Source organism: Chrysemys picta, chromosome 9 (genome assembly GCF_011386835.1).
Source record: "Chrysemys picta bellii isolate R12L10 chromosome 9, ASM1138683v2, whole genome shotgun sequence".
Taxonomy (NCBI): Eukaryota; Metazoa; Chordata; order Testudines; family Emydidae; genus Chrysemys; species Chrysemys picta.
The window spans coordinates 86,812,405-86,839,596 of NC_088799.1; the positions used below are offsets into that span (position 1 = coordinate 86,812,405).

Genomic DNA, 27,192 nt, shown 5'->3' on the forward strand with positions numbered 1-27,192 from the left:
CAATGTTAAATATTGCAGGATTTAAGAACTATACCATGGAAAAACAGTCCTTCAGACTGATTGTATGAACTGAGTAATCCACCTGAACGTATAAAATAAATCAATCCAGATTATGAAAAATTACCTTGTGTTTTGCAGCTTCATCAAGAAAATACACTGAACTTGGAAGCAGGTTACTACAACATTTCAGAACAGGTTGACAAACTTTTTCATGTATTCTGTTCAGCAGTAAGACTTAGGTTTTGGCAGTGAAGACCTACAGTTGAGGTGCTCAATTAAATTAAATTGTTTTTATTTGCTAGTACTCCTTTAGTTACCTGTTAACTTGGTTATAATTCACTGTATATTTCCCACTTGAGTGATACCATAGCTGAAAGGCAGATTAAGCTAGCAGAGTACAAAACAATTTCTTCTTGATCTAGCAAGAGCAGTGGCATAAAACTATAATTACATCAGTTTCACACTGCTGTTCCTCCAACTTGTACCATAACTGGTATATATTCCTGGGGAGGCAACTAGTGAAGAGAGGCAGACACAGGAAGATTGATTCTGTGACAGAAGGGGAGAGAGAAGAGCAGTAAAAAAAAAAGTTGATATTGGAAGCCCACAAACCTGAAGCGGACTGGCCTGATGGGCTATAATCTGCACATCCATGTTGTAGTTTTTATGCCTTATACCAGCAGGGACCTAGGATTGCACACAGTGCACTTGTTCTCTGAATGAAAGGTCTGTCTTACGTTCTCTACTAACCATCTCCAGCTGAGAGTAGTATCTGCTGGGTCTAGAGGGAGGCATGTTCAACATTCCTCCCCACAATGTTGTCTGTGGGAGTACAGGAATAAAAGGAGGGAGTTGGGATTCTAGCTACAAAATCCAAGGAAGGGGGAAGTGCTACACAATTCTCTCCCCTTAAAACTTAATTTTAGAGGTAGATATATTTGAGTTTTAGACCACCAGTATTGTCAATTGGCATACATCTCCCAATAGCTTATTTAATTAATTTAAAAAAACCTCACTAAGTTCTTATTTTCTCTTCCATCCCCATGAAAAATATCAGTTCTCTTCTACCACTCTACTGACAGGAAACTAAACATGAGAGTATGAGCTATTTTTTTCATATTACAAACACTTGAATGATTGATAACTTGAATCCCCTTTCACTGTGATCTAGTAAGTTTCATAGATGTATATTTGTGTTCTGCTTTTTTCCCCCCTTCAGTTGAACTTTAGCATTTTTTGTTTTTGTTCATATTTAAGGTCAATATATAGATTAACGTACAACTTCCATTACATCTCTTCAGTTCTTGGACCACCCTTCTTCACACTAACTCCACACAACCATTTTCAGGTATTACCCCCTATGACTTTATACATCTTTATTCTCTTTCACCACACCTAAGCCCCATGATAGGTTCAAGGATCTGCCAGTCCACAACATAACTGATGAAACGATTAACACACAAAGGATAGCCAAGGTAGCTGTGACTCTGACCTCAGCTTACAGAGTTGAAATGAGTTTCAGAGTCAACTTTTGTTACTCCTGAGCAGTTTGAGCTCCATGGGTTGATTTTTTTCCCCTGCACAAAGTAGAGTGCATCATCTCTGCGTATTCTAGATCCTGCCAGTTCATGAAATGAAATCTGAGTTTCCAATGTAATGATTACATTTGAATAAAAGTGAATAAATGGGAAAGGAGAACTAAAGGTTACTTTGTCAAGCTTAGTAAGGAATAGGGTTTATATGTAATGGGGGGCTCTTAAATTCGTGACGTAAGCAGTTCTGACCGTTTGTTTCCAAAATAGTCTTCCATAGGCAAGCTAATTTTGAGTTCAATAGAAATTTTGTTTAGGTTCACAGTATATTCTGTAAACCAGCTTTTTCCTTTCATGGTGGTTATGTTAATAGTCATGTGGTCTTTAAATGTAAATATCTGTTGATGTTTTCTTCATAAATTATTGAAAGCAGTGTACTTTATATAATCTGATACTACATTCGTTCTTGCTTGTTCCTCCAAATTTGTTATTTTGTGTTCCCTACTCTTAATTATCTTCTGAAGTTAAACTACTTTGTGCATGTGAGATCTCTGTATGAGAGGGGGGCTGCCTGTTTTTGTTCAACATTTTTAATTAGTATTTACTATCATTAATTAGATGTAACAAAATGTATCATGTCCTATTAATGTCTTGCTAAGAATTGCTACTGATTGTACAGAATGGTCAATACATCACTTAAACTATTCAAAGAAAATGAAGCCAGAATGTAAGTATATTTGAGGCATCAGGGCTTGCTTTACAAGGTGGAAGACATTAGAAACATCAGTGAACAGCTCCAGAGATCTTTTATTGGCAAAGTAGGAAACAATTTGTGAAGTGAAGCAGTCAGATTAGCACCTTTTTTTGTTTTTAAATACCTAACACAACTATATTTAAGTAATGGTAAGGTCGTGACAGACAAAACTATTGTTCTAGGACTGCAAGTATGTCTGTCTAGGCACAGACTATGATCTAGCAATCAGGCAAGTCCATACGTGCACTGTAATACAGACATGCTGATCTGTGTGGAAGGCTGACTTTACTGAGACTTGGCAATAACTCATGTTTCTAAAATCTTCTTTGAACCAAAATATTTTAGATATGAACTTGATAAATAGGACCACTTCAAGACAAAAGTTTAGGCCTACCATATGTAGCTTGAATTCACTTTAGTAATAAATTGGATTGTGATATAAACCAACAGAACAAATAATTTAGATTTAAATAAGGCATAGAAACCTTAACTTATCCAACTGAGCCTAGTTATTGCATATAACTCAGTCTATTCAATATGATTGTGTTATTACTATGGAATAATGTGCATGCCACCATTTCCAAAAAAATTATTGCTCGCATTACACCATCATATTATATATTTCTTCAAAAGGCAGAATTAAAGAAACTGTCTTTAAGTAAAATGACTTTTCTTAAGTATTGAATTAAATGCTTGTCTATCAACAAAGTTTCTAAAATAATGTATGTGAAATCTTGGTGTGTGTCATTAGAGAGCAAACAATGCATTGGTTGTGGCATATCAAATAATTGAGTTGAGGGTCTCTTACACATTGGTTTTTGCAGCAATTTTGTCTTAGTGGCAGACATTAGTATTTGGATTAATACCTTTTTTGAATATGGGGGGGAAATGCTTTTTCATCTCCTGAAGGAGCTGTAGCATTCCTTTCACTGGGAGTTAAGGATTCTTGCACTTCTTGAGTGCCTTGAAGTTAGAGAGAATTGTGGGTAGGTAAAGTTAACCGTGCTTTGTGAAGGCTTTCCTGTATCTCTTTAAAATAGGGTGACCAGATGTCCCGATTTTATAGGGACAGTCCCGATATTTGAGGCTTTTTCTTATATAGAAGCCTATTACCCCCGACCCCGTCCCGATTTTTCACAGTTGCTGTCTGGTCACTCTACTTTAAAAAATCTTTTACTTTTTAAATTAAGAAAAAGTAAAACATTTCCATAGAGAAACAGAAAACTTGTTTTAAAAATCAATTAAGAGCTCTTAATTTTTAAAAAAGGGACTAAGGCATAAGACAGTATAGACTAAGATTGGTTTGTTCATCCTAAGGAAGCCTGGCTAGACCCTAGTTCTAAAGAGTGGATGAAAGTCTATTTCCTTAGCAGCACTTCCTGCAAGAAATCAAAGAAAAATATTACAAATAAAAAGGATAATAATGTTTAAATTATTTTGAATTTTACTGGAAAAAGGAAAGTATAAAACCTTAAGGCTTTTGATAAAACAGATCACCATTCTACTATCCATACAGAGAACCAGAATACTTAGCCTTTACGTACCTATATGCATAATATATTACTGACCTATGTGGCAAACTTATTTGGAGAGTTCAGTATTTCAAATGTCTAGAAGAGTGGATTTTTGCAATTGGTATAAGTTATTATAGAAGTGGCTTAGTTCAATGTGTGGCCCAACGAAGATTTCTACTCGTGTTTTCTCTTCACTAAATATACACATCAGGACAGTCAGATGCAGCTCAGCATAACTGTTAATCTCTCTCATCTGGTGTGATTCTTTATAACTAAGGCAATATTATCAATATTGGGGGATTAAGAAGTTTTACTCTGACTTTAAGAAGGATAGCTGAAATATAACAGATGTATGGAAAACAGGAATTGGAACCATGTACGCTTATTATAGAATGCATGCTTACAAAAAAAAGTTTGAACTACTTAGTGCTGATTGATTCTTATTTGTGCTGAACAGTAGGTATTAGATGGTGGTGGAGTTCTCCATTGAATGTGTATTCACGGGTAACTTGGGACATCCAGTGATCACTCAGTTTTTCCAGAGTGATGTCCGGGAGGAGCTGTGCAGGTCAGGACTCCAGTCCTTTCCCCATGATGTTTTCATGGCATTTCAAGTTCTTTCTACACAGTTTCCTTCCACCACACTAGGAAGCTAGTGCATACCGTCTTGGTTCCAAGCCACAATTCCAATTGAGTTGGGACAATCTTTTGGCTCTATCAGACATCCAGCTGACTTCATTCATAACCTAAGATTTTGGGGGGCTGGGTGGGGGAGGGAAAGAGATGTTGGAAACCAGTAATTCCAGTTTCAAGTTGTTTTTCCCCCAGAGACGGCTAAAGCACTAAACTTCATTACAATAACCATCTCCTTTCAGTTGCCAAACTGGATCACTGTTGCTAATCCATATTTTTCTCAAATAACTCACTTGTTCTGTGCCACTTAAAATTTCCTCAAATCTTTGGAATGGGAGTTGCTTTCACCACAGTTTTTGTGGCTTGTTGATTTCTAAAGCACTGTGAATGTATTTGGTGTTGTACCATAGAACAGCGCCAGAGAAGTTCCCTGTCCCGTCACTGTCTAAGGGCAGAGGCTGGAAAGTACAAGGCATTACTGTACATTGGCTTATGAATCTAGTGGCATAAATGGAACTGGTCTCAAAGCAGGTGAGTGTAAAGGATTTTTTGAATGAGACAGGAGGGTTTGGTGTATGTTGGGACACTGGTTTAGTCTGGCTCTGACACCAGAGTGGCATGGAAGTTATTTGCTGATTCTCGTAGGTGTATTTATGCCTGTTTTTCAGCTTGTTCTCAGTGATTAGATGCCTGTCTCTTTAGATATAAAGGAGGGGGAGTTTCCTGTCAGCTTAGATGCTAGGTGGAAAAAGAATGGATTGTACCAACTAAACAGTACTTATGTGCTGAATATGAGGATGATCTGTTGGTTGTTGCAGTTTAATTTATATTTGGATTTTTAAGACAGACTGGGCTGGTGGAGATTCAGGAGCAGTGGTTGTGTGTTGGGAGACCCAACTCAGTAATAAACTAAAAGGCTTGATTTACTTTAGTGGGGTGTTTTATTTGAACTATACAGTTCTTCCGTAACTTACCAGGGATGCAAGAGGAAGAGGATAAAGAAAGGGCTCTGAAAAATTACACGCAAGCTGTTAACAGCTCTAAACTTTGCTGCTTTATGTAGAAGTGACCATGGGATAGGGGGCCTCTTAAATTTTCCTGTCTGTAAGCACCTCCTCCATTTAGATTCTGCTTCTCCCTGGCACTTGAGGTTGTATGCAGAGGAAATGTCACAAACTGGGTGTGATAGACCAGGATTCAAAGGCCAGTGTTCTCACTGTTCAGTAGGACCTTGTAGCCTGTGAAATTGGCTATGCTCCAGTCAGAATAACGAGAATTAAAATACACATGCTCATAACTTGGCTAGATTTTATACAGTGCTAAACAGATGTAAACTGTTTCTAAAAGCTATTCATGTTGAGACCATGAATGGCAAAGCTACAGCCACTTAAAAAGTTGGCTTCCTTTATAGAGCTGCACATTGAGGTAGCCGAAGAGCTCTTGGAAGGGAAATGGCATTCCCAGCTCTGCAGAATCAGTTACACTCAGAGTGGTCACTTGTCAGTCAAGTTTGTTAGAGCACTTTTCTCCTTCACCCTTGAACCATCTTCCTAAAGGGTGTATATTTGCTGACATTGAGAAAAGAAACTTTTGGTGGCACTTACATATATTGTTGACTATTAAAAAATCCTGTTGATCTATTTTATAAACAGCAGTTTAATGTCTTTGATACTTTTGAGTCATAAATGACATTCCAGTGGTACAGTTTAGGAAACCTGTAATATCTGGTTTCCAATTTCTCAGAAACATCAGAATCTACTTTTACAATGCAGTTTTCAACTTTTGAATGGTGGTTTGTGTGTGAATGTTTTGTTTCACTCTGTTCCACTTCAAAATTTAGAAAAGATATTTAAAAGTTAACTACACTTGGATCATAACAGTCTTTTAGATATATTTATTAATTCCACCTACACTGTGACTAGTTGTTTACATTCTAGCCTTTAAGGAGATAAATTGAGAAAAAATGGCTACGCTCCAGCATTATAAAATATATTTTTTAAACTTGCTTTTCAATTAACCCAGATTGGGAAAGCCCAATAGTTTAAACTCAAGTCTGCTATCCTATAGTGCTGGTATAGTCCTTTATTTTTACTACAATTTACTAATAGCAAAAGAGTCTGTGGTCCCATACTTAATCTGGCAGGTTGAGAGGTACTAAATGTAAATAACTCCCACAAGAACTTTTGTAACTCTAACAGTTGTTAAAGAGCACTTTGACAATCATGAGCACAACTAATTGCTCCAGGGAGCTTATCCATCTGTCATACACTGTAGTACCAGCTTCACTGGGAAGGGCCTTTGTGAAAACAGTAATTACTAACATATCCTGTAATTCAGTTCTGAACCTAGATTTAAACTAGGCTTCTCTTATCAGGGTGGAACTCAGACTTAATTCAAATGAAGAATATTAAAGCTTTTTCTTACATTTTATTCATTTTTCAGTTGAGTAGATATATTTTGTTCTGAATCTGGTTTGATTTAGCAGGAGGAGAAGAAAAAAGGCACTTCTATAAACAGCATAACTTTTAATATGTACAATATTTAACTTCATGTACTTCCATAATATTGCAGGGTGAAATAGATCCCAAGCCACTAATAATTTACAAGTCATTCCTCAATTCAAATACTAGTCTGATATCTAAGTAGTGTTTGCAGTGTTCTGTAATGAAAAGCTAGATTAGAAACACATTGTACATGGAAAGATGCAAGTTATTTAAAGACAGGAAAAAAACCCTTTTCTTTTTCAACAAACCAGCACTGTTAGAGTGATGGTTTAGAATGTGAAGTATATTTTGTAGATAACTCTAAATTAATTTTGGATATGATTTTTTTTCCTCAAATCATTGGCTTATTTTCAGTTCAACTAATACCCAAAAACAGAAGAAATGTGGTCTGACTGGTCGGTCATTTGTCTGATTTAGTGACTTTAAAGAGACAGGTGGTTTAAATTAGTTCATATCTGGGGATTTAGAGGTCTGAATTCTTTTTTTTAAGTTCACTATGTTAAGATTTTTTCAAATAGCTTCAATTCTTATAGGAGACAATAAAAATATTCTCCTGCTGTTTCTCGAGCAGTATATTGCCGACATTTTCACAGCAACCTGGATGGTTTAATGCTTATGCAAAAATCTAATGGGGGGGGGGAAACAAAAACAAAAAAAAAGTCACCTTTATAAAACATAGGAAAAGGAGGGGACAGCCTTTTCATATGACAACTATTTGGAAAGGATGTGACATTCTCAATCCTCTAAAAGGCTGTGATTGCTATCTTAGACCATTTATTTGAACACATTCTGTTAAAGAATTGGTGCTGTCTGTTATTTGTCCCCAGAAGTTCCTGCACAGTTTTCAAGCTCAGCAGACTTCCCTTTCTCCTCTGCACCAAGGATGCATTCTGCAGTTCAGCTCCCTTCTCCACAAAGAGGCTTTTTTCGCTTGACCTAGACTGCTAATCTTTTACTGCAAAAAGCAGCAACTGTGCTTTGTCTGTGGAGGTCTCTGCTCTGCATGCTGCCGCATTAGTTAGGGCAACCCCTCTGTTTGTGTTCTGCTTTCTCATTACTGAAGCAGTGACTTGTTTTCTCATCCATAAACTCTTACCAGGCTTATGAAAGTTTACAAATGTGTGAAAATACATTTTGAAAACATGTAGGTTACCAAGGACTGTTGCACAGTTTCACAAAACCCGTGTGTAGTAGGGATGAATTTCTGACATTCAGGGGGAGACCCTTTGGAGTTCTGCTTTTTAGAAAGTGGCTGAAACCTATTTGTTGTTTAAAATACAGAGTTTCAAAGCAGGTGGAATTATGGAATGAGAGATAATGGCTATTACATCTATATTTTAAATATCTCGGATTATCTGTAAACAGAATATTTATAGCTGCTTAGCAAGTATCAAAATTTTAGTGCTTTGATTTGAGAGAAGTTAACTAAAAGTTTCCTGAAGTATAACCTCCTGAGCTAGAAAATTTTAGTTGTACATGTCACAATTTGTGCAGTAGTTGAAAGATAAGTTACTGTAAGAACTGACCAGACCCTTCATAAATCACTTCATATTTTTGGGCGAAGTCATGCTCGAATGAAGTCAATGGCAAAAACTCCCATTAACTTCCAAGGGAGAAGAATCTGGCCTTTAATTTTTATGGGAAGAACATATTATATAAAATATTTTATTAGTATGCGCAAGCTTTCCATTTCAGTCTCCTGGCCATGCATATTCTCCCTACACTTTTATGTTCTGTAGTAATCTTTACTCTGAGTGAGTGAATTTTCAAGTTCGCTGGTATTCAGGTGGGTTAAATATGTCCTGTTTGAATACTTAAGTTATAGAATTGAGGCAATAAGACAATGTTGTCCAACCGAAGCTTTTGCCTGCGCTGCTTTTTAAAACTGCCTCTTATTTGCACATGAATATTTTTAGCTGCTACTAACAGACTTATTTGGGGTAGGGAATGTAAAACTATGAGGAACTGTAATTGACAGGATTGTAGTGGAAATTTACATTTGGCAGATCTTGCCAGGCTTGCATTCAACTTGATGGTATTTTTCTGTTTGGCTGTAATATGATAACTTTTGAACACCATAATTCCAAAATTTCAGGGAATGTGTTATGCATCAGTGGGCAGAAACATACTGATTTTGGTGACAGTTGGAAAACCAGGAGGAGGAAATGGGGGACACGTGGGGCCCCTGCTATCTAGCTAGCACCATCTACTACAGAAGTAGGTAAACTACAGCTCGCGGCCCTCCTGCCCGGCCCCTGAGCTCCTGGCCCGGGAGGCTAGCCCCTGGCCCCTCCCCCACTGCTCCCCCGCAGCCTCAGCTCACTGCACCACTGGCGCAATGCTCTGGGCGGCAGGGCTGTGAGCTCCTGGGGCAGCGCAGCTGCAGAGCCGCGGCCTGACCTGGTGCTCTGTGCTGTGGTGTGGCTGGCTCCAGCCGGGCGGCGTGGCTTCCTGTCCTAGTTCTCTGGGTGGTACAGCTGTAGCGTTGCCAGCCACTGGTGCTCCAGGCAGCACAGTAAGGGGGCGGGAGAAGGGGGGGGTTGGATAGAGGGCAAGGGAGTTCGGGGTGGTGGTCAGGGGGTGGAGGTTTGGATAGGGGTCGGGGCAGTCAGAGGGCGGGGAACAGGGGGTTGAATGGGGGCAGTCAGGATGGAGGGGGGGGGAGTTGGATGGAGAGGCAGGGGGCAGGGGTTCTGGGGGCTGTCAGGGAGAAGGGGTGATTGGATGGGGCAGGGGTCCCGGTGAGGGCAGTCAGGAATGAGAGGAGGGGTTGGATGGGGCAGTGGGGGGCAGTCAGGGGCGGGGGCTCCAGGGGTTGTCAGGGAACGGGGGGGGGGGGGGGGGTTGGATGAGGCAGGAGTCCCAGGAGGGCCATCAGGCGAGAAGCAGGGGAGGTTGGATAGGGGGTGGGGGCCGGGCCACACCTGGCTGTTTGGTGAGGGGCACACAAACCCGATGTGGCCCTGAGGCCAAAATGTTTGCTCACCCCTGATCTATTGCCTGTCCACCTCTAACTGTCAATAGATCAAAGATCAGGTTAATGCTAGCCATTAACAGAGAGCCTGGAGGGCTAGAAATGAAGGAATGCAAAGATGTGCTTGCCTACAGAGGCAACAAAGTGTGGGATTCCCTAGTTTAAATATACTATGCAGATTGCTTGGCACAGGTACTAGCTAATCACAGCTTAATCTGTAATGAGTTTTGGCATACATTGGCCTTGACTCCATACATAGAAACAAATTGATGAAGATTGATTGTCCCTATCACTGGTCTTAAGGAAATATGAAGTGGAGGCTCAGTTTGAGCCATAACATAGTAACTTTCAGCACAGTGCATTAAGGTATCCTTGACCATGTATGAAACTCAGCAGGAGCGAACTGGGATAGAGTCCTATGAGTTGAGGGCTGACTGTGCCTTGTCCTAAGTTTGTATCACATGTGGTATTCCAGAGGGATTGTTTGATCTTATCCCATTTCATTTTGTAAGAAATGGAGATGCCATGGACTCAAATTCAAACCAATATGCCCACACACAGATTTACATCTCCAGTGCAAACATGGTGAACTGCCCTAGCACGTAAGAAATTAACATTGTATTGTTATCTTGATATGATAATGGCAGCCTAGATCTAAGGCTAGTTTATGCAACACAGCTTTTAGCGACACGGATGCGTTGCTACAGCCATGCTGCTAAAAGTCATGCAGTGTCTGCTGTTTATCAGCCCTCCTGCCGACAAAAAACCTCCACCCCCAACGAGCAGTGTTTGCTTTGTTGGCAGGAGAGCGCTCCTGCCAACAACGCGCTGTTCACACTGGCACTTGTCCCGGCAAAACTTTTGTGTCATTCAATTGCCAGTGTAGACGTAGCCTGAGTTATAGCTCTGAAGTTTCACATTAAAAGTGCAATTGAGTATTTCCCATATGTGCCACAGTTACTGCAGTGAAGCTGGAGTAAGACAGTTGTCCCTTATCATAAATCCTGATTTTCATTTTACTGTTTTCTTTCATATTGAAACCTAGTTAAGAAACAGCAAATCAAGATGCTATTTTTATGTAAACAAACTAATATAAATTAAGACAGTTCCGCTGGCAATAGTAACTAATCTTTGTTTCAGATATTGTTACTCATTATTTGTAAAGATTAGGTAATAAGATATGAAGAGTAACCATTTTTTTCTTAATGTTAATATCCAAGAAGAAAGCAATAAAATTTGAAGCAATTCCCATGACACTCATAGAAGAGGGACAGACTCTTATAAAAGCAGTGAGAGGAAAGGAGAAATTTCCCTAAAAGAAGAGTGCTACAGTTCAGGGCATCTGCACCTTTATTTCCTTTCCATGGTCCCCAAAGGGCACTCATTCTAAGCTCCAGGCTCCTCAGCAGTCACTTTTCTTTGGCAGAGATCTGCCTCTCTCCCCCTCTTGAGTGGGGGTTTTCCCCCTAGGTGGCACACTTCCTTGCTTACACTGTGATATTCCCACCAAGCCAGACTGCCTAAGCATGCCAACTGTCTGTGCTTTGTTCATATCCTTTGAAGAGAAAGCAGTGTGATTGCCAGCAGTTAAAAGTTACCACATAGTTCCTTATAAGCAAGGATGTTTATTCTTAAGGTGAAAGCATTATGGAGAAAAAAATCATAAACGATATGCATGCTGATAAGTTTCAGAGGTCACCCATCAGTCGTATGGAGTCTCAGTAGGCCAAAACCCTTCCAACCCTTGCTAGGACAGAAGGTCCTATTGTCTGTTTACAGGATCAGAAGGAAGGTCCTGAGTTGGTTTAAACTTGGGCTATTTATCCAAAAGTTTTTTCTGTGTCTATTGGCCTCTGAAGAATCCAGTTGGAACCAGTATATGCAAGCCTCTCCAGGTGGTAGTACCTCTCCAGAGGTGTTGCAACCTGAGTGAATTTGCCTAATCGCACTACTCTGTTAATTTCCGGAGGAGCTGTGGACGTCCTCCTCTATGGAATTACATACAGTCCCTAGCCCACAATGATACACAAACTTAACAAGATCTCCCAAAGATATTGCAGGAAATTGCCATGTCGGTCACAGAGTAATATACTTTTTTGTTATTACTCAAGGCAGAAGTAAATAACTACAGTGTGATAGATATACTTTGCTAAAGAGAGAAAAAGTTGATGTCTCCTCTGTGGTATGGTGTGGAATTCAGGTCTTGTAATGAAATCTGGAACTTTTTTAATAATTAGATAAATATTCCGCCAAGCCCAACCATCAATTATCAGAACGCTTAGTCTTAATGAAAGAAGCAGCTAATCTACTAAATTGTTGAAATTTTCTTAAGGAAGAAATGTATTAAGTGTAAAACAATATAAATGGTCATGAAAGGTTCTAGAGTGATTATTACAAAAAAAATCCTCTCTCTCACATGTTCAGCAAGGCTGCCGGCAAGCTTCCTCCACATTGATTCCTTATGTAGACAGATAAATGTGTCTCTTATGCAGAAAAGCCTGAAAATGGAGGTTTACAATTCTAATTGAAGCCATTATACCATATAATCTACTTAGTTTAATCAAATACATTTGTTAAATATGCAATTTGAACCATAACCATGACATTTCATGAATTGTATATCCACCAAATACTATTTAACTGTACATCTCTCTTGTTTTTGTTACCTTCTTCCCTTTCCTGCCTTCACTTTGCTTCTGCAGAGCATAGATAATGAACCATAATTATTATTTTGTGGTATGTGGTGAAGAAAATACCCAAACTCCCAAAACAGGTGTCGATGGAATTTAAATCTAACACTAGCAGAACCTTTATAAGCTGAAAAATCTAATGTTGTGAAAAACATTAACTCAGTACTCCTAGCTATAAACCAACTTTCAATTGTTTTGTGTTTCAAATTGGCACTTTCTGAATTTTACCTGGCCCACCCACTTCTGTATCATCACATTTAATTAATACTAATTCATTGCACTCTACTAATGGCTGTTGGGCTTTCAGATGGTTGTAGCCATATGCAATGGTTGTAACCTTGCAGAAAGCTTCTCTGTAACAGTAGCATCTAGTGGCAGAAAGACATATTTTACATACAAGAAAGATAGGTAACCAACTCCAAAGTGTGTGTAGAAGAGTGAACTCACCACTGGCACACCCTCTCGTGGCTGGGCATATATTCAAGGCTCTGCTCCTCTAACATGCCCTGCTGGCAGCTGTTCCAGCATTGTAGTGGTCTCTCTTCTCATGATTCAGCTCTCCATCCAGGTCACTGTTAATCCCACGCCTTCCAGGGTAAATAAAGTCCAATAAACTAAATTCAAATAATTACCCCAACCATGCTCACTGTTCTGCAGTCTCTTCATCCCTTCCCAGGCTCTGCAGTGTTGTCCTTTCACTCTTGTGCAGAGTAATAGCTCCCAGAGTGTCCTTCTTTCATCAGTGTTTGTGTGCCATCTTTTCAAGTGGATCAGTAGAGAAACCCAGGCCCTGCCTCTTCTCTGGCTGCCAGTCCAGGAACCCTGTGGCAAGCACCTAAGGGGCCTGCTCTCTTGAACTCTCTGCTATCTCCATGGACCACTTCAGACCCTTGCCAAAAGCATCTCCCTGGATTTAGCGTACATCTGCTGCCTTGAGGCTGGTCTTCTGCACTAATAACTACAGAAGGCCCATGAGGTTCTTCCCTTCTTGGCCTGCAGGGTCTTTCTCACCTGGGTTTTCCTCCATTTATGCTCACCACCCAGCTCTTTCCACAGCTGGGCCTTATCTTCGTTTGGGCCTGGCCCAGCCTTCAGGTGCTTTGATTGAGCTCTCCATCTCCAGTTAACCTTTTTAGTTCTACTGTGGGATATATAGCCAATCACAGAGAGGCTTCCTTGGGGCATTAACTACTTCTGCTGAAGTCCAAGATAAACCTACCACTGAATTTAGTGAGAACAGGATTGCACCATATATTAAAATTTTGGTTTCACTTATGTTTCAGGCAGCATGAGTTGGTATTGAATTGGCCTCTTTAGCACTGACCCCCCCCCACTTGGGTAAGGCAACTCCCATCTTTTCATGTGCTGTATATTTATACCTGCTTATTGTATTTTCCACTCCATGCATCTTATGAAGTGGGCTATATCCCACAAAAGCTTATGCCCAAATAAATTTGTTAGTCTCTAAAATGCCACAAGGTCTCCTCGTTGTTTTTGCCCCCTTTGAGCACAGCCAGTAAGATCAATGTTTGGTGCATGGTCTTTCCCCTTGCACATGAAAGCCTAAATTCTAAAACTCTGTAAATGACACTAACAAACCCTATAACCTTCTCTGTATGTTTTTAAATTGTAGGATGATGGTGAATTTATAAAAGAACCAATATTCTTCGCTTTTTGAATTGTCAAGCAAATTATTAATGTACAATTTTAAGAGTGCAGTATAGCATTGTTTTAACTGAAAAAAATGTATTTGTTAGTACTACAATGCATAATAGCTCTTATTAGAGGGACAGTACTGTACATAGTCAGTTTTATAAGTGGATTTCACAATCTAATTTGTATGCTACTGAAGACACAATATTAAGCTTGTGATAGCTTTAATTCAGAAAAGTTGTGCTGCTTAGAGTCCAACACATCCTTACTAAGTAATTCATCAAGGGTGTAAGTGGTTAGCAAGGCACCTTTTGTTGCTTTCATAGATTAACTAAACTACAAGCACTGCAAATTGCAGCTAGAAGAGAGAAACCCATAGAAATAGATCAATGTAACAGTTGTATCTAGGATTGTTTTAAAATTGGTAGAGAGTTCTACAGACATTCTTTTATTTTGATTTTTTCAGTTCCTCTCCTTTGGTGTAGGGCCATTGGTGTCAAACTCAGTGAAGAACATCCAATTATACTTATTTGCTTGATTGTCAGACGAGACCTACAAAGTTGGGAATGTACTTGTCCGCTAGATCTACCGCAGAATTTCCATAGTGACCAACATTGCAATGGGGCTAATTAAATATTTAGTTAGAAACAGTGGTGGTCCCATTTCACAGCCCTTTTTTTTTTTTTGTATGTACAATTAGTCATTTGGCATGCACAGTTCGTGGTAGCTGCACACTCCTTTGGCCAGTTCCCAGCCAATGGGAGCTGTGGGGAGCGGTGCCTATGGGTGAGAGCAGCATGCACGGAGCCTCCTGTCCCGTCCCCCCTCACGCCCCCGCCTACTAGCGTTGCAACGCGGTGTCAGGACAGGCAGGCAGCCTGCCTTAGCCAGCCTCCCTCTCCCCCACTGATCAGGAGCCACGCGAGGTAAGCCCACACCCCAACTCCAAGCTCCAACCTCCTGCCCCAGCCATCAGCCCCTGCCAAACTTGGAGCCTCCTCCTGCACCCCAAACCCCTCATCCCCAGCCCCACCCCAGAGCCTGCACCCCCAGCCGGAGCCCCTGCCGCAGCCCAGTGAAAGTGAGTGAGAGTGGGGGAGAGCAATCCACCAAGGGAGGGGGAATGTAGTGGGTTGGGCCTCAGGGAAGGGGCAGGGCCTCAGAGAAGGGGTGGGGCTAGGGTGTTCATTTTTGTGCGATTAGAAAGTTGGCAACCCCAATAAAGCCAACAAAAGCCATATGGTAAATTTTTAAGAGTGGGATCAATTTTGGAACGGAGGCCTGGATTTGGATGTGCCCACTGGGTTTTCTGCATCCCTTTCACACCATGGATGTTTTCATCCCATCCAGAGATAGAGAATTTACTTTGCTAACTTTATATAACTTGATTAAAAAGATGAATGAACAATTAGATGCAATATTTAAAGTTACTGAACTTGAAGAAATTGTGATCACTTGCAAAGCGGCCATAAGGACTTTTAAATATTAAAGAATTCTTGTCTTCTGGATTTTTGATTACTTATTTTTTATATTTTAATTAAAATTTAATTTAGTCTTTCAAATCTAACTGGACTTTTTGCTTTTTAAAAGAACTCTGTTTAAGTGAACATTAAAGGTATGTGGTATAAACATTAAAGGTATATTTAACTGGGGACTAATAGGTCATCCGAGTTGTTTAAGATTAATATACATTTTTTTCTCTTTCAAAGGTAAATGTTACAACAAGCCATTTTGAAGCATATAAGAAAAATAGAGCAATATGTAAAAGAGCTTGTCTCCTCTTGATAAATCTGAAGAGAGGGATGTGGGTTTTTAAGGGAAGTATGTTATATTACTCCCATTTGGAATAATTATTAATTAATTATATAAAATATAATACCATAAATTATTAATTCCAATGGGAGATGAACAATTTATCCTTTCCAAATTGCTGGGGACTATCACTTCCATCATATTTTTTGTTGCAAAATTATTAAATAGGATACAAACCTGCTTGTATTAATAGTTTTTTCATATTGTCATGTTCATTAATCTGCTTGACTAGAAACCAAGAATATGACATTTAAGATGAGGTGGCTGAATTCAAACTACCAGAAGAATGAGGACATGGATTTCTGTGCAAGTGAATGAGATTTGGAGGAAACATTCTGGCATACTCCTTATTTAAGAAATTTGAGAAATTGGTTAAAAAAGCAAAAATGCCAAATTGATGTTTTGTCTCCATCACCTGACACTAGAAGTTGACATTGCCTGCTACACTGCACTAATTCAGGAAGGTTTAGCACTAACAGCATGATCTCTGAACCAAATTGCAACAAGAGTATTCTAAAAAATTACCACTGTGCCCTGCCAGTTAACGACACAACATTCAGGAAACACAAGTGTTGTTCTTTCCCTGTCTGCCTCACAACTGCAAGGGATAGTTCAGGAAGTGAAACGTCATTCACAGCTATTTTGTTTCCTGGAAATTTTGCAGTCTGCCCAGAAAGTAAGACAATGTAAATAAATACTTTTCCTTGCATTCAAGTGATTTGATGATACATCTGAATAACTCTTTGCAGTTCATATTTATGTTGGCAAATTTCTGCTGGCAATAAATCAAGATTGTGAGAGAATTGTCAAATGTGAGATTGGTAGATGCATAGATTTCAAGGCCAGAACGGCCCATATGGTGATCTCAGAGCGCCGGGGGGAGGGCGGCGAGCCCGCCGCGGCTCCGCTGTCCCCGGCGGCCAGAGCGCCGGGGGGAGGGCGGCGAGCCCCGGCCGTGGCGCCGCTCTCCCCGGCAGCCGGAGCCGGAGCACCACGCCGCCCCCCTCCAGGTGCCGCCCCAAGCACAAGCTTGGTGGGCTGGTGCCTGGAGCCGGCCCTGATTAAGAAAATATTGATGACGTGTGTGACAAGAATGTCCTAATTCCCTCTCTGTTAAAACTATGGGGGAGAGGGGATTAACATCAACCAACAATGGGAAAAAAACAATAAACCTTAATACACACCTGTGAAACTCATGACACCTGTTGTCACTCTTTACCTTCACGCATCTCCCCACTCTACAAAAGCCAAAAAGAATAGGTGAGCTTTGCAGTGTGCCTAACAAGTCATAAATTCTCAAGGTGTTTTGGACCAACTGGTGCACAAGGTCCAGGGGCCCTTAAGCAACATATCTTCCCAGTAGTCCCCTTTCTTTTACATCAAGGTGTCTTCTGCTAGAGTATTTCTGCTAAATGCAATTCTGGTGGTATGGCACAGAGAAGATCTTTCAGACCGATATGAAGCCACTAGGACTTCAAAGAGCCTTTACAATAAATGTCTATTGTATCTTCTTTGTGAAAAGGGGAACTATCTTGCCAAGTTGGGTCTTTAACAAATATTTCATAGCCACTCTTGGGTATATATGAATTGCTGGCTACAGTGAGAGTCCAAACAGTTACCATAATTGGTTGTAAATTTACTATATTTGCCATATTTCCTATTCTAATACACTGCTTATTGTAGCAAAATCAATTACTGCAGTTTGTTATAGAAAATTCCTTTTCTGAAATTGGATTAATCGCATTTGAATTAATTAGTCTTGTTTTGATTAATTCTTTGGGAGCCATACTGTTATGTTCTGCACAGCAGTAAAAGTGTAAGTCCAGTTCCTCCTGGAGGGAGAATTCATGTCCCCTGCAGATTTTTTTACTTACCCTCAGAAAAATGCCTTTCTGTTGTGGAAGCAAAGGGCAGCTGCAAGAGCAGTCACGCACACCTCCTCAGAAGAGCGGATGCATCATTTTGGGGTGGGAGTAGGGCTAGGGATGCCCTGGCTTGTGGCTCCTACCCTGTGCCAGGTTCAATTGCTAGTCCTTGCTCGGCTCGGGGCAGGGGAGGACGGGACTTCCTCTTCCACTGCAAGGAGCTGCCGGGGCTGGGGCCAACTAAGACCAACCCCAGAAACCTCCCCCGGTTGCAGGAAGATCTGCACCCCCCCCCTCTCCTGCTTCCTGCCCCCCATCGCTCCTCAGCTGTGGGGGGAAGGGTCACTGTATGGGGAGTAGCTCCCCTGTCTGCCCATCTCTCATGTATCCAGACCACCACCCTGCAGTCAGATCACACCACATTGAGCCCCCTGTGCTTGACCCCCACCCCAACAAGCCCCACCTCCCTTGCAACTGGACCCCCCTGACGAGCCCCCTGGACTGCCACCCCACTGAGCCCCAACCAACTGCACCCAGATCCCCCCTGCAGAGCCCCATTCCCCCTGCACCCGGAACCCCCCAATGAGCTGCCTTCGCCCAGATTGCCCTACACAGAACCTTCTCACCCCGCACTAAGCCCCTCCACACTTCAATCCTTCCTGGCTGAGCCTGCCTGACCCATACTTGGATCGGGGGGCCAGGGCTGGGCATGCGTGGCAGGAGGGGTACGGCCTCGGGATGTTTCTGGAACAGGCCTGGCCCTTGCTACTGTGTCAGGGTTGGGTGCAGCCTCATCACTAAGTCCGTGTCCAGAGGGGGGGAAGGACTCAGGACAATCTCCCATCTCTGTGCAACTAGTGGCTTGTGGTCCCCACTACCATGCTGGAGCCTCCATCTTTATTTATTGATAAATAAAATATGCAGAATTTTTTTGTGTGCATGGAATTTTTATTTTTTTGGCTCAGAATTCTCTCAGGAGTAATACAGTGTAAAAGAATGGGTGTAATAGAATTAAAGAATAGGTTTTGGAAGTCCTGACATGAGTTTTATTCTTGATTCTATCACTGACTCATTGTATGCAAACCACTTAAATTGCATGAGTCACTAACCTCTCTGTGCTTCATTTATCTTATCTGCAAAAGTAGAATAATACTTGTATTGTCCCTCATCTTTGAATGTCTCCACTGCCTCTCCTTCCACTGAATTATATTTAAATTTCTTGACCTAATTTCCAATAACCTACATAATTCTCTACTCATGGCTACATAGCCTATTTAAATATCTTCTAGAGATGCTAGCCTCAATGTCCAGTTTGTACAATTCTCTACAAACCTCTTCATGCCTCTGTCTATGCCACGTATAAATACTGAATGCCTTCCCTGTCCTTATTCAGATTCTTTCTTAATATTTGGTGTTTCATTGATGCTCACAAGTGAGTCATCAATATATCTTTTTGAAAGAAGCCTTTTAATTGAATCACCAGGATATTCATATGCCTACATCTGAGTAATATGTGATCTCATTGCTGTAATTCTCATATGTTTTTACCCCTATTTATGACATCTAAAGTTCTGTTATAAATGTTTGGGATAGGTACTGTGTCAATCTTTGTAGTATGAAATGCTGCGCGCATGCTTTTGGGTGCTGAAAATATGATGTCTCCTCAACAGTGCTGCTGAAACTTAATGTTTTAACTTGCTTTGAAAGTACTACTGTATGTAAATTTAATTATGAGTAAAGGGGAGAAACTGGCTTTCTTTAATGCAGAGAGATTAGCTTCTAGTTAATACAATTTTTAAAAAATAACTTGCTACGTAAATATAATTTAATAAGATCTGTGACATTATATAAAATGTGTCGTGTCATCTTATACAATTCTGATACCTGGCTTAACGGACCATATTAGCTGGTTCATCCCATGCTTTTTTGTGTCCTGAGGTCTCACCTTCATGCAGCCTTTTGGTATCAATGGTTTTCTTGCCTCATCTGTAGTGCCTCTTTTGTTCTGCCATCAGCAGCCCGTGTCTGCTTTCCTGACCTGAACACTGATTATTCTAAACATTACCATCAGCTTCTTTAAAAAATTCTGCTGTACTTTTCCTCTTCCTACTCCTTTATTGATATTCTGTTGAAATTAATGGAACGTTAGGTAATATCAAGTTCATCCATACATGTTGCAGGTGTGTTCTGAAGGACATATTTGGTTTAGATATCAGTCAGCAGTTTTAGTAAACTTTTAATGGTTGCAAAAATGCCAGATTGGCAACATTGCGGTGTATCCTTTCCCAGGTTGCTCTTTGGCGCTCCGGGGCCGGGGATGCTGGGGCTGCACTGCCTGGCAGGCTGGGCGGGGAGGGGAGGGGAGGGGCCACAGTGGGGGCTGGGCACAGAAGGGGAGGGGCTAGCTTCCCCAAGCTCGGGGTTCTCCCACTGCCCATGTGTAACTAGATGAGAATCTGCTTTTTTTTAATTCTCTGATCCCACTTTTGGTTGTGAGGGAGAAGCGGGTAATGAGCCTGGAGCATAAAAAGCACAATGTGTTTAGAAAGCACCAATAAATTAGAACATTTTAGTTGTATTAGCAGCACATTAGTTGTTCAAGTGATCTTTACTCTAGCAGCTTTTATAGAACTTCAAATGTTTTGCATGTAATGGCATCCATTTATATGTAAATAATGGCATATGGGGCGTGGAAGTGTGAACTGTTGTAGACATATCTGTACTGAAGTGAAAGACATTCTCCATGCTAGGTATTTGCATGTACTTATGATCCATATTCAAATATTGCTGTACGAGGTATCCTAATTCTTTTTTTCTTAGTTGTTTGCCTTTAAAAATTGTTTACTTTCCTTAAGTAATGCTTACATTAAAATGTGATAAATACAGATGTAGAGAAAACCTTTCCAAATGAATTCTATTTCAATAAGAAAATACAGTTGCCTGCCAATGTTGTTGGATCCCAATTCTTGTAACAGACATTAATTTTCTATAATGGGTGGTTGTTTCAACCTTCTGCAGAGAGATTTTTGTGAATGAGCAAATATTTTTTTGACCTACTGTCAACTGTATATAACGCATACAAACCTTAGGACCCTATAATTGCCTTGTTTGTTATTAAGTAATTTGAATACTTCTCTCAGTATCTGACTTGGGCTATATCCACAGTACCGCATATGCTGGCAAAACTTGTCACTCGGGGATGTGAATATTCCACCCCCTGAACAATAGAAGTTCTACTGACATAAGTGCTCATGTGCATAGCGCGATGTCGGCGGGAGAAGTGCTCCCACCGACATAGCTTCTGCTGCTCACTGAGGTGGGTTTTTTATGCCAATGGAAGAGCGCTCCCGTTGCCAGGCATAGAGCATCTTCACCAGACGCTCTGCAGCGGCTCACTGTATCGGCACAGCTGTGCTGATGCAGCACTGTACATATAGACATGACCTTACTTGGATGTTCTTTAAGGGTAGGTTTACATGGCAGGAAAAAAACACCCTTGCAGCAGCAAGACCCGGACTTGTGCCACAGTGCTGAAAATAGACCCACCCTGTTCCCCACGCTTCAGCGCCTGAGCGTCTACACAGCTATTTTTAGCACTGTAGCACAGGCCCTGCAAGCTGGGTCTGTAGACCTAGGCTCTGAGATTCACTGGGTTGTTGGCTTTTTGGTTATTTGCTGTGTAGACATAACCAAAGATCTTGTATGCTGGGATCTAACTCTCAGGGTTTTTTCTTCTCTTGTTTCTGTTTGCTGAATCCATTAAACCCTAGGAAAGATTGGTTTTACTATCAAGATTAACTGGCAAAACCTGAATTTGTGATTCCCGTTACTATCAACAGTTATGAAAACCATGACATAATAATCAGTTTAAAGTTTTATTTCATAAATTGAAAGAAGACTCTCTAATTAGCTGCCTAGTCTAAATTCCATTTATTTTACGCTCAAGTTATTATGATTACTTTCCTTCTCACATATAATAGCTTAAAACACGCTACCTTAGAAATGCTTTTGTAGTAAGCTACAAACAAATTTGTGAAGTCAAATCTGACTAAGGCTCCTTGACAATAAGAATTGAAGTTATTACGTTGAGTTTTACTTTGTTGGGAGGTGAAAGGGACTTATTTTAGATAATTTAAGATAATATCCTGGTTGTTGTAAAATATCTTATTTTTCACTCCCTACCACCAAGTTAGCCTTTTTATGGCAGGTACAATTGTATCTTTTATAGAATGTCTAGAGTTAGAGGGCTGGCAATCGTAGGCAGTCTAGTCTAGGAGAGAGACTTGTAGAGCACTGGGAATCTGTACACCTGGATTCTGTTCCCTCCTCTACCACTGATCAGTTGTGTGCTTTGGGAAGTCACTTAACCTTGATTTATCATTACAGGAGTGGGCTTTCCCCTTTATCAGCAATTCCTTCATTTTAATCTTTCCAACTATCAATAACACACTCCAAATTGTGCATTTATAGTGTGTATTTTACTTCTTTGGGCTATCTCCATGTGCCGTTCAGCCTCGTATCTCAGAACACCTCACAAAACATGCACTAACTAACCAGAAATGCACTGCCTGTCACTTGTGACTGATTAAATATTTGTCATTAACAAAATTGCAATCCAATTACAACTGGACATATCCATTGTTCCAAAGCAAGCACATGCACCAAAATGACTTATTTGAATGCTTTTTGCCTTGAGACTCATGAGTTGTAACTTAGAGGTTGGATTCCAGGGTTAGGTGCTATCGTGTGGAAGATTGAAGTTTTGATTTCAGTCAGGTAAGTGATGTTTTTAGCATTTCCATATTCTAGTATGTGTTCCTTCATAAAGTCATACCAATCTTACCATAGAAATTACAGATGGAAAATACTTTAGTATTGCAGTTTGCTTTATCCATCTGACAAATTATCCAAGTGGTGCAGCAGCTTTCCTTGGGGGAGATTTTACAATCCAATAATTAATTAATTAAAAATAATACTCAGTATTAAGAAATATTACTGATATCAGCTTAATTTTTCTTTGCTAAATTTCCTGTTAGTTATTCTTGGACTACCCTAAACACGTCCTTTTTCTCTTTCCCATTTCTGTGATTTTTTTTTCATTCCCTCTCCTCCCCCTTTGAGTACCCTTCAGCTGCTGTCAACAGTTATGTTTTTTGTGCCTCTCCATATCCCAAATGTGAAGTGTGCTCCAGAATCTAGTATAAACCAAAGTCAGAAAAGTGCATTAGAGAATTTATAGACCATTTTGAATTTTATTTGTGAAAAGCTGAGACTTGTGTAGCATGTCTTGTATGAAGGAAAACTGACAGTAATGCTTTGTTTTTTCTTGATTGATAGTGACTTGATCTACCCTCAGTAGGACACCCAAACTTGCATAAATGTGCTTTAAGTATATTTGAGTTGCAATACTCTTTTCTTGCTCCATAAATTATGCATTCATCACATTGCACTATGATTTGGTATTGCTTATGTATTCCATTAAAACTTTTAATTTCAAGAGCAGCAGACTTCTTGCTGAAACATTGCCATCTCTTAAATGAGTTTGAGCAACTTGAAGCCCCCTTGTTTGGCATTACTTCTTTTCAGCTATTTGGTACAGCATGCCTTTCCTTGGTCAGCATTAATGGATGTGAATGAGCTCTGGGGATTGAGGAAGTAAGGAGCAGTTGATTGGCAAATATTTTTTTTTAATCAGTTTTTTTTTCCTCAGTAATTCCTTTGTATTCCACCTTGTTTTTCCAACTTGATATTTTCCTCACTACCTCTAGTCAAGCTGTCATTAATCGAAATTTAACAGAAAAGTTGTAAAACTTGTTTGTTACTCTCACCCTTCAAGAAGCAAGTGTGTGTAATGTGCAATTTCATGTCAGTTGCAGTTTTCATGTGTGCTATATCTGTAGGATTGAACTGTAACTTGAATGGGAGAAAGTTGTATCTTGACCGAAGATTCGACCAAGGCAACTCATGAAAGCTGTTGAGCCTCTTTTCCTGATGAGAATATAAGGTCCATGGCTCGCTCCCATACAAAAGTGTGCTGATAACACATGCACAATACACACAGATCTTTGTGTGTTCTGTCAGTTTGTTGTTTTGCCATACCCTCTTGCTCAGTCTAGATATTGTTATGGCAGTTTTTTCAATGCAGATGTTGAGTTCTGTTTCAAGTGAGAGGTTGACTGCGATAGAGGACCCGAGGTATGTGAACTCGTTCACCACTTCAAGTTCATAGTTGTTGATCTTGATAGAGGGTGCTTCCTCAACTCCTGGGCACATTATGTTCATCTTTTTTAGGCTTATAGTAAGCCGAAGTCTTGGCAGGCTTTGGAAAAACTGTCCAGGAGGTTTTGTAGATAGGCTTCTGTGTGGGTTGTCACTGCTGCGTCATCAGCGAAGAGGAGGTATTGGATCGGGGCCTCCTGAATCTTACAAGATTGAACAGCTTTCCATCAGCTCTAGTGTGCAAGTAGATTCCCTCAGTTGAGGAACCAAAAGCTTGTTTCAACAGCAGGGAGAAGAAGATCCCAAACAGGGTTGGGCCAAGTACACAGCCTGGCTTAACTCTGCTACGAATCTGGAAAGCCTCAGAGACTGAGCCATCGTATTGAACTGGGCCATACGTGTTTTCATGGAATGATCGAAATCATGCTTAAGAGTTTGGGGGGGGACATTCAATCTTTTCTAGAAGCGCAAATAGTCCACTTCTACTGACAAGGTCAAAAGCCTTTCTGAGATCGACGAAGGCTATGTAAAGGAGCTTTTTTTTGTTCTCTGCATTTCTCTTGTTGTCTCAGCGAGAAGATCATGTCGATGGTAGACCTTTCAGCTCTGAAGCTGCACTGTGATTCTGGATAGATTCTGTCTGCAAAGGTCTGAAGTCTGTTCAGGACAACTCAAGGCAAAGATGCTTCCCATAATACTAAGAAGGGAAATGCCACGATATTTGTTACAGTTGCTCCTGTCAACCTTGTTTTTATAGAGAGTGATGATGTTGGCCTCTCTGATTTCTTGTGGTACTTTGCCTTCTTTTCAGCACAGGCAGAGCAACTTGTGAAGATGTTACAGTAGAATAGGTTTTTGGCATTTCATGACCTTATAACAGCTTATGATATAAAATATTATAAATTGTGATTTAAAATGTATGTAGGTTGTTCAAAATGTTGACGTTCTGCTTTCTATAGAATTGAATTGTTCACTTAGCTCATGTGCTCCCATATGTGTATGTGTTGACACAAGTGGTCAGATTTTTAAAGTCTGATTTATCTTTTTGCACCTAGGTGTAAATTATTACAGGTGTGGGGCCCAAGTGGGTACTTAGTTTCATATCACTTATATTTACAGAAAGCATGCTCAGAAAGGGAATTTGATGTCTATTCTCCTGTCCCCCATTTTTACCCAAGTGGCTATATTACTTTGTAGCTGCTAAATATGGCAGTTTGGGTTGGTGTTTTTCTTTTCAGTAATGAAAACAAAGTTAATCATCATGATCCAAACAAGCACTACTTATTTATAATTAACACCATATTAATGAGCATGAGGAGCAAAGCACAGCTCCCAGATGTTTTAGTTTCCTTGCAAATGGTGTTTTAGTAAAGATCAGACAATCAATGACAAATTTTTGAATAGGAGTTACTTTGGAACTCTTATTGTCTGTATCAATCCATTTTTCATCAGACCATCATGAAAATATTAAATCGTACTTAGTTTACTTTCTGTATTTCACTTACTGGCACTTCAACTGACTTACAAAATAAAGGTTTAAAGCTTCTATTACACTGAAAACTTCTGACTCATTGTTAACTATAGAATTGTTACCAGCACTTCCATAATATTGTGTAATTTTGTGATAATGATATAACTGGGCAGTTACAAGAGTGTACAGTGAAGGTGCACATTAATGATATACTATACAAATTACAATTAATGCTTATTTTCCTAAAATTTTAAAACCTTCAGTCAGCTGCCAAGTATGAAAATAACATCAAAGGGCTTTTACCTGCCACAGGCTTCAAATTGAGGTGGCCGTACATTTTCATTTTTATTATTGTGCACTTGACTTTCATCTTATTGTGTTGCTGCATGTTCGTACTAGGGTTCATATCTCAGTTCTCGGGCATTACTCAACGTTGTTATGATTTCATATTATCTCTCAGAATGTTACTTATTTACTATTGAAGTAACACATAACCACACAATAACCGCAGTTAGAACTGAGGTGTTATTGTGGTGACTTCTGCATTAAACATATAGGATGACTTCTGGCCTCATTAAAGTCAAAGGGGCAGATCCTCAACTAGTGTAAAATTGTTGAAGTCATTGGAGCTTTGACAGTCTGCACCAGCTGAGAATTTATACCTGGGACCACTAACTTCACTGGGCCCATGATTTCACATATAGTGAGATATTCCTTGCCCCAATGAGTTTAGTCTTTAATTTGAAGCAAGATGTAACAAGCAAATATGATGTATGAAATAAAAGGTGGAAAAGGAGAGGGAAAGTGAAGGTTACAAAAATAAGACCATGTGATTACGTAGGTTCTCTTGCACAACTTATTGGTTCCTGAAGGTATCAAATTCAGCTGGTACGGAATGCGTTTTACATGACAAAATTACTGCACAAATTAAGAAAGGTGGATCGGAGCATACACAGTACCTAGAAGATTGTTTTCTAATAACAGTCGTCTGTACAGGTCGGTCCTGAGAGAATTGGAATTTTTGGTTTAGATTTAATAATACCCATCTCTTTTCATCAGTAGAACTCAATAAGCTATTAATACTGTATAAGCACATTATGTTACTGAGAAACTAGAAATCTAATAATGAATTGCCATAATCTTTAGCAGTATCTTTTCCTGTGGGATGGGGGAAACGTCCCAAAAATAATATGCAGTGAAATTCAGCAATGAATTTTAAAATAAAAAAGTGAACAGTTCCAAACATATTAATGCAATATAATAATCAAAGCATATTCACAAAAGTAACAAGGAATCTTAATTAAACATAATCTTTCTGACTAAAGGAAAAAACAAGACTATCAATTTAATTTTAAAAAATCGGACTCATGCCTTAATATTTTGACTTAATCACTTACCTGACCCAAAACACCAGGATGACTTAAGTCTCTCAGACTTACAGATGGCAGTGTATTCGACCAGTGTATTTTTACACCAGTGGCACAGTGTGTGTGGGGAAAAAAGGGAATGTTAAAGTGGTGAGAATAATGTACGCATTGTTAGTTAGTAATAAATCACAAACCTGCATATGT

The 27,192-nt window shown here is 40.0% G+C and overlaps 1 protein-coding gene and 1 long non-coding RNA gene across 12 annotated transcripts in view; one reads left to right on the top strand and one right to left on the bottom strand.

The window, feature by feature from the left end:
* LOC135973539 (uncharacterized) overlaps window positions 1–13,760 on the bottom strand; it is an 87,128-nt gene extending 73,368 nt beyond the window's left edge. Inside the window, exon 1 of the long non-coding RNA XR_010590434.1 lies at window positions 13,049–13,760. This is a non-coding gene — a long non-coding RNA (uncharacterized LOC135973539). The remainder of the gene's footprint in view (window positions 1–13,048) is intronic.
* The window catches only part of AMMECR1 (AMMECR nuclear protein 1), a 152,697-nt gene that overhangs the window by 95,962 nt on the left and 29,543 nt on the right, over window positions 1–27,192 (top strand). The gene's annotated exons all lie outside the window — the stretch shown is intronic.